Source organism: Tenrec ecaudatus, unplaced genomic scaffold (assembly GCF_050624435.1).
Source record: "Tenrec ecaudatus isolate mTenEca1 unplaced genomic scaffold, mTenEca1.hap1 Scaffold_415, whole genome shotgun sequence".
NCBI classification, from domain to species: Eukaryota; Metazoa; Chordata; class Mammalia; order Afrosoricida; family Tenrecidae; genus Tenrec; species Tenrec ecaudatus.
Genome location: NW_027459297.1, coordinates 282,964 through 290,977, shown reverse-complemented (window position 1 = coordinate 290,977; position 8,014 = coordinate 282,964). Strand labels below are relative to the sequence as shown.

The window sequence follows — 8,014 nt, the reverse complement described above, 5'->3', positions numbered from 1 at the left end:
AATTTACTAATTATTTTCTCATATCTTGCACTGTCTGATGTTCCTTCACCCACTTTTCTGTTGAGGTTAAATGTAGATCCCTGTATACGGTTTCCGTTTTCCAACCTACCCTCCCTCCACCCTTCCCGAGTCTGCACTCATAACACTGGTCCTCAAGGGCTCATCCACCCTGGATTCCCCATGTTTCCTGTTCCTATCTGTCCAAGTGTACATTCTCTAGTCTAGCCTGATTTGTAAATTAGAATTGGGATCATGATAGTGGGAGATAGGAAACATGTAGGAACTAGGGGAAAGCTGTGTTTCATCGTTATTATCTGGTACCTGTCTTGGTTTATCTCCTCCCTGACACCCTTCTGTTAGGGATGTCCAGAGGACTGTAAATGGGCTTTGTGTCTGTACCCAGCACTCCCCGCTCATTCGCAAGGATAAGATTTTTTTTGTTCTGATGATGCCTGCTACCAAATCTTTTCAAAACCTCATGATCGCACAAGCTGGTGTGCTTCTTCCATGTGGGCTTTGTTTCTTCTGAGCTAGATGGGCGCTTGTTTTCCTTTAAGCCTTTAAGACCTCACATGCTATATATTTGATAGCTGGGTACCATTAGCTTTCTTCACCACATTTGCTTATGTACCTGCTTTGTGTTCAGTGATCGTGTAGGGAAGGTGAGCATCATAGAATGCCAATTCAATAGAACAGTATTTTTGCAACGAGGGAGTCCTTGAGCGGAGGCCCAATGTCCATCTGCTACCTTAATACAAAACCTATAAATATAGGGACATAGATCTATTTCCCCATGCTCATATATTTAAATATGTACATGCCTTTTTTTAAACCTCTATAATTGACCCTTGCTTCCTAGCTTGCTTTTCTATTCCCTTTGATTTGCCTCTTGGGCCCACTGCCATGCTCACTTTTCATTTGTGCTTCAGTAATTCAGTAATTCCTCTTGGTTCCATTGGTTCCATTTCCCTTGATCACTCCCTACCAGGCCTCCTACATCCCCGTCACCACTGATTTGCATCACCTGTTCTTCCCTTTTCTCTGGGTTTCTTAACACTACTACCTTTCCCCACACCTCCCTCTCTCCCATGTCTCCCCAGAAGTGTTGGTCCTGTTTTCTCTCCTCCAGATTGTTCATCCAGCCTATCTTATTTAGACAGACCTGTAGATGTAATAACATACACAAAACAAAACAGCAAAACCAAGCACTAAAAGCAACAAAACAACCAAAATCCAATGACAATGAAAGAAAACAACTCAACAAGAAAGAAGTGGCTCATCGTTAGTTCAAGGTCGGTTTGTTGGCCTTTAAGAGTGTTTTCCAGTCCAGTCTGTTGGTGTACCAAGTACTGGCCCCAAAGTCATCCTTTGGCATTCCCTGGAGACCTTGGTGCTTCGTTTTCTTTCTCTTCTGCTGTACCCCCTTAGTGTTATGCCTCGGTGTGGCAGGATTAGTTCGGGCGCATTTCCCACACTGAGTCTTCAGTGTTGTCCCCTCTAAGGCTATGGGTCTTTGAGGGGTGTCTTGTCTCATCGTGGGGCTGGCCATGTGGTCTTCTATGTGGACTGGATTCTCTTAGTGGGAACATCATCCTCAAGTCCTGGTGTGCCAGGATGTGCTCCACATTCCCCTCCTCCCCCTTCATCTGCTCCATGTGCTCCGATCAGATATGTCCCTCTCTCAGAGCTGCAGATTCACTGCCATCCTCTGAAATAAAATATTTGGCATGGGAAGGGGAGTTGGGTGGGAGGATCTGCTCAGATCATTTGATGGTTCAGGATAGATTGACTGTTCGGCTGGGGACAGGTATGTGGGGCTTAGGGCTCTGGCTCCCAACACTGGTTGTGAATATGTCTTTGTTGTTAACCAGTTGTGTGCCTGTGGGTCAACACCTGTGTCTTTTTGAGTGAGTTTTCTCATCTGCAGAGTAAAGGTAATCCATTATCCAGACTCCCATGTCACCAATTGATTGAGAGGCACTAACCAGAGCCTGATTGAAATAGTGTGTACCTGTCAGCCGTGTTCTAAAAACACCTTAAAAGTCTTAAAAACACTATAAATGCCTTAAAAACCCTAAAACGTCTAAAATATTTCTAAAATGCTAAGACCACCCCTAAAGACTCTCTAAAACATCTTAAGACCATTAAATACATGGTAAAAGGCTTTCTAAAACACCCTAATGCGCCATAAGTCTAATTTTTTTTTTATCCTGTGAAATCACCCTTTATTGAAATAGTACACAAAGGCTACTCCATGATGTGAGTGGCACCTTTGTTTGAAAACCAATCTATTTGAAAACGAAAGGTCAACAATTTCTCAGAAGCAAAAATGAAGAGGAGGAGGAAGGGAAACATACTGCAAAGGGAACAAACGAGGTGCAATCTGGAAGAAGGTCGACACAGTGTAACTAATGTCAGTGGACAATTTGTGTGAGAAGTGTAAAAGGGTAACCTATCTTGTGCAACCTTCTTTAATAAACTCAGCATCTCCTACTGCATTCTGTCTGTCAATGCAATAAGCTGGGATCGTGCCAAAGCAATCTCTCTGGCTTCCCCTTCAGTTATGTGGCTGCTTTTCCCAAAGTAAAGATCGCAGGTCTTTCTCCCCATTGCATTTTAGAATGCAGAATCAATTGATAGTGTACATGGAAGTCCTACTACAGCTGTAATGCAGTTTCAGGCGACATTCGTTACCACTTTTAACATTTCATTACGCAATCACAATTTTTAAATGACTGTTATTACAAACCTTTTGCTTGCAATGATTGTTGCCAACATGTTTTTCAATGATTGCCAAGAAATAAGCAGAAGAAACATCCCAGTACTTGCCTTAGTTCCCAAGGGCACCAACAGGGGACACATTTCAGTGACAGTGTTCTTACAATACAGTTGCACAGATCTGGAAAGCTTAATTCTTGTTGCAACACTACTGGTTTACATGACTATCGGAATGACCAAAGATTAAGAAAGTATTTCATTTCTTTCAGGAAATATTTACAACTAATGACTGAGTCCTTATGCCCACATCTGCTCTTAGAGATCATATCCTTATATAGTGGGCCACAAGGTAGTTGCAGCACTACTTGTCCTGAATAAAATTTCTGCCCTGATATTTCTAGAAAGTCCATCTCCCAGCAAAATGCACTTAATTTAAAATAAAAGCAAAGCAGGACTGTTGGCCTCCATTGTTGAAATGAATCGCAGATCGCAATTGCTGAACACTGTGTAAATTGAAGCACTGCATTAAAGCTGTTCCTATAAAACATTTTGTACTTACTTTACATATTACAAAAGTATTTATGTTTGAGTCTGCTCCCAAATAGAAGGTGCTTTCGGTTCTTCAATCTATTTTTCTTTAGAAACAAATTAAAACAAGTCCTATAATGTACAACCTGTATAGAAAATGTCCTTTAAAAAAAGAGCATTTGCAACATTTTACACTTAGTGTAACTTAGCAATACAGTTTATGCTCATATATTTAGCTGGCTGTTAAGAGGCACATTGCACAAGAAAGTTTCAAAAAGTTTGTGAAAGATGTACTGAAAAGACAATGGAACTTTCCCTTGGAAGATTTGAAGTCCCCTTGTCCATTCAGAAATAGTCGACATATGCAGATGCTTCAGCCACTGATTAAGGATGTATCTGATTTAATTTCCTGCTTGTATTTTTTGAAGAAGATATTCCATTTGTAAATTCAAATTTGGTTGGCCCCTTTTAGTCTTTTTGCTTAATATTTTGAACACTTCCATTTTCTTCTTTTTGTAGAGTCTTTGAGCTTCTTCTCGCTCCTGTTTCCTCCGCTCAAATTCCTGTTTCTTAGCAGCACGTTTGGCTTGGATCTGTGAATTTTCTTCCTGTGCTTTCTGATTGGATGTTTTCTTCCTCTTTGTCTTTAGGGTAGCAAAGGAGTTTACTGCGGTGCTACAATGTTCTTCTGGAAGAGGATGGTCCAGACTGCACTGTTCCTCAGACACAGCCTGGTCAAGGCTGGCGTGATCTTCTGGCAAAGGTGGTGCAACTTGTCCTTCTGGCAAAGGCTGGCGAACTTTTCTGATTTGTTTCTTGAGCCTTTCTTCTTCAGCTAAATAGAGATGGTTCAGGTGGTCTGGGTATTGATCTGTGAACTGGGATTCCCGTGAGGTTTGAAACTTTCTTTCCTTCCAAAGCAATTTCTTGTAACTGCTGAATCTTTAGCTTTCTTCGAAGTGCAAAGCCTTGCCCCTCGCGGACGCTCCCCGAAAAAGCCTTCGGATGATTCGATCGCCACCTTCTCTGTTTCAAGTCCCTCTTCGTGACTTCCACTGGAGAAAGCGCTTCGCCACGCAAACCCCGACTCTCGGCGCGCAGCTTCACCGGCGCCATGGCGGAGGCCTCGCGCCATAAGTCTTAAAAAAAACTCCTTACGTCCCGAAAACATAATAAATGCCCTAATATTATGCAAATGCCTTAAAACGCAAAATAAAGAACACGTGAAGCCCTAAAAACACGCTAAAAGTCTTTTAAAACCCCAAGAACATCCCTACAAAGCAACCCGAAGCACTATAAAACCCTGTAAAAGTCCAACAGCCTAATAGACATGAATTCACCATGAAAGCAAAAAATAATCCAACAAAACCCTAAAGCCCTGAAAACCAAAACCTAATCCCCCCAAACACTCTAATGCCTTAAGAAGCACCCTAAAATTTTAACAAAACACTAAAAGCCATAAAAACACATATAAGCCTAATAAACACCCTTAAACACTAAAATCACCCTAAAAGCCTTAAAATGTCTGAAAAGCCATAATATTCCCTAAAATTCAAATAACACTCTGAAGCCACAAATAACACACTAAATGCCTCCCAAAACATGTGGAACTTCCAAATCATATCCCTAGAAGATTCCCAAACCATGAACTTCCAAAACCACATAAATGCCCTGAAGACAACATGAAAGCCCCAACAAAACATAAAATGCTGGGGAAAAACACATAAAATATTTTAAAATACCCTAAAATCTCTAAGAAACCCTGTAAGATCACTAAAAACACCCCTACCTGCTAAAAAATACCTATACACACCAAAAAATCACCCCTAAATCCCTTGAAAACTCCCTTAAACCTTATAAAACACCCTTAAAGCCCAAACTACCCTAATGCGCAAAAAAAATAAATGACCTTAAAGCCCTAAAAATCACATGCCACAAAAAAATCCTAAATGACCCCAAAATTCCAACTCAAAGCCAGCCTACAAAGGGCTTCTGTAGGTTTAAGTCTTTTATGAGAACAGTTTTATCTTTCTACCAAGGAGAAGTTTGTAGGTTCAACCCCTGACCTATGCCCTTACCATATGAAGTTAGTAATCAGTGTTTTTGCAATTCTTTGAAGAAAGATGAGGGTAATTTTGTCAGGAGTGAATTAAACTTGTCTAGTGCCTTGAGTAGAACTGATAACTGTACTACATTGAGTCGTCTGGTCAAGGAGCATGGGATATTATCCCATTTGCTGAGGTCACACTTGATTTCTTGTAATTTCTGTAGTTTTCCTCATATAAATCTGTTGTTTTTTATTCAAGTATAGATATAGATATTTTCATTTACACTTGGCTATTGTAAATGGTACTACCTGAAAATGTGTATTTCATTAATTATTATTTCTTGATCTATTTCTTCATCCTTCGAAATATTATCAGTTTGTTGTGGTAGATAAACATTAGGACTTTGCATAACTTAGAAATATTACATTTCACGGAAACATCATATTAATTATGTCAACAGAGCTATAAAAGGAATGTTGCCCTGAATATCTTAAGATATGACAGCTGTTTCATTGAGAAATTGAGCCAGACAGACACAATGTGATGTAAATTTTGTTATTTTCATGTGGGTTCCTTCACTCTTCCAAAAAAATTAGTTTCATGAGCCCCTTGGGGAATGAGTTTGAGTTCAGATCAGATGTATATTTATTTATTTGAGTCCTGAAGCCCATTTGATGGACTATTCTGTTGCTTCCAAAGTAGTCAGTCACTTCCCCACCAATTCAGGAATTTGTCCGAAGCAAAAGTAAAAGTGTGGCGGACGACATTTGACTGCACACCATCTAAAATCACACTCTAATTTGGTGTTGGCAGTTTTACTTGAATTTCAATTGTAAACTACACTTCAGAGTTTAGGCTAGTGAAAACGTTTCAGTGGGGGAAATTTGCACAGAACTACGTGCAGTTTGTGATTCTGTTGTTCCCAAGCAAGGCTATGAGGACAAAGATGCACAAGCATGTGGGGCACTGCAGACAATGTGTGAAAGTTTCCAGGAGCTCAGGGGTGGACAGTGGCTGCTAATTCTCCCGTGCTGGCAGTGAGCTATGTGGGAGGGCTTTGTGTAAGGTCCTTGTGAGGTCTCTGAGAAGTCTCCATAAAGGATGCTGAGAACTTCATATGAAGTCTCTGTGCGAGGCCTCTGAGTCTCTCTGGAAGTCTCCAAGGAAGTATGTGTGTGAGGTTTCTCTCTCGGGTATGTGTGAGTGTCCTTGTGAGATGTCTGCTGAATTGTGGGGGTTGGGGGGCAGGTGTTTCGCTGAGGTCTCTGCAGGTCTGAGTGGGCTTCCCTTTGTTTGACCTCACAGCACCATATAAGAGGACCTGGTGGCAGGGGAAAGGGAAGGGGCTTGGTTCATGCACCCCTTGCTGTTCTTTCAGGGTCTTCTCTCCATCTCCGTGCACTTACCTAGCACGAACGGTAGTGTTCAGCAGCGGGTAGTCCGGTGTCCAGCTCTTCACACTCCCTAGGAACACACCCAAGCTACCTGCTACCCAAGAGGCCCCAGATCCAGGCTCTGCAGATCCAGAATCTGATTTTTTACTGCCACAGACACTCCAGAGGCTGCCTTGGCACAATCAGGACTCCAGAAACAACATCATGCTGCTGTACCAGCAGTCTCTGGGGCCTATGTCCAATTCCCTCCTCCACCACGGGTGTCAGTCCCCCCCCCATCCCACACACACACACTTGGTGTCCTGACTGAGGCATGGAGGTCAAGGCTCAGTGGATGTCTTCCTCGCCATCCTTTACTGTTTAGTTCAGTAAACAGTAAACCCTGGCCCACCAGGGTGTTCTTTTAAGCACATGAGAATTTACTCTAGCGGATCAACTAATCATATTTTGGGGGGCCCTCCTGCGCCTCCTTCTATAATCTGGTGCCCAGGAAATAAAACCCTGTGTTAGAAGCACAGAGGAAACACTGACCACTATTGAACTGTTTTCCCTTATCAAGACAGGTGATGTCTAATCTCCGTGCACATCCTGATTTCCCAGGAGTCTCTAGGGGAAGGGAAGGCTGCTCCCAGTTGTGACTTTCTTTGCAGCACTCAGTCCTTAGAAGCCACTCTCTCCGGAGAACATTCCTAGAGCACGTGCACGTGTGTGTGTGTGTGTGTGCGTCCGTGTGTGTGAAGATCACCAGCCTGGGGTCATGTCTCTTGAGAACATTCCTAGAGTTTGCGTGTGAGTGTGTGTGTGAAAACCACCAGCCTGGGATCATGTTTCTTGAGAACATTCCTAGAGCATGCGTGCGTGCGTGCGTGTGTGTGTGTGTGTGTGTGAAGACCACCAGCCTGGGATCATGTTTCCTGAGAATATTCCTAGAGCGTGTGTGTGTGTGTGTGTGTGTGTGTGTGTGTGTGTGAAGACCACCAGCCTGGGGTCATGTTTGCTGAGAACATTCCTAGAGCATGTATGTGTGTGTGTGCGCACGCGTATGTGTGCATGTGAAGACCACCAGCCTTGGGTCTTGTTTCGTGAGAACATTCCTTGAGCGCGGACACGTGTGTGTGTGCATGTGTGAAGCCCAAAAGCCTGGGGTCATGTTTCCTGAGTCCTGGCATCCCTGTTATTGTCTCATCCCCACTCTACCCCACCCTGGCTATACACTCATTCTTCCACCACACAGGAGATGGAAATCAAGTAAAATAACAGTTTGTCGCCCCACTAAGATAGTATTGAGAAAATAACCTTCCCTGCTTGAAAACTGTGCCTTTGCTA

The 8,014-nt window shown here is 42.7% G+C and overlaps 1 pseudogene; it reads right to left on the bottom strand.

Annotated features, from left to right (window-relative positions):
* Positions 1-3,575: 3,575 nt before the first annotated feature.
* Positions 3,576-4,367, bottom strand: LOC142436568 (thyroid transcription factor 1-associated protein 26-like; annotated as a pseudogene).
* Between the last annotated feature and the right edge of the window lie 3,647 nt (positions 4,368-8,014).